Raw genomic sequence first — 459 nt, forward strand, 5'->3', positions numbered from 1 at the left:
TATATCATCAGAAAATATGTTAGTGTTTGCCTATGACTAGGGACAGGATGATGATAGGAATGGAGAGTGACTGATGATGGATATGGGGTTTCTTTTTAGGGTAATGAAAATGTTCTAAAATTAGATAATGGTGATGGATGAACAACTGTGAATATACTAAAACAATGAGTTGTACATTTTAAATGGGTAAATTATATGGCATGTGAATTACATTTCATAAGGATGTTTAAGAAGATTTTTAAAGTACAGCTTTTTTGGACTATAAAGATAATGTATATTCATTATAGAATGTTGTATAAGTCAAACAAATACAAAGAAGAAAATAAAAATTGTCTATAATCCTATCATGCAAAAATAAGTAATTTTACTACTACTGCTACTAATTATTATTATTATTAGTAGTAGTATACTTCTTTTCTTTGTGGTGAAATATACCCTGCTTTCACTCACTTACTTGGG

Source organism: Mustela erminea, chromosome 1 (genome assembly GCF_009829155.1).
Source record: "Mustela erminea isolate mMusErm1 chromosome 1, mMusErm1.Pri, whole genome shotgun sequence".
Lineage (NCBI taxonomy): Eukaryota > Metazoa > Chordata > Mammalia > Carnivora > Mustelidae > Mustela > Mustela erminea.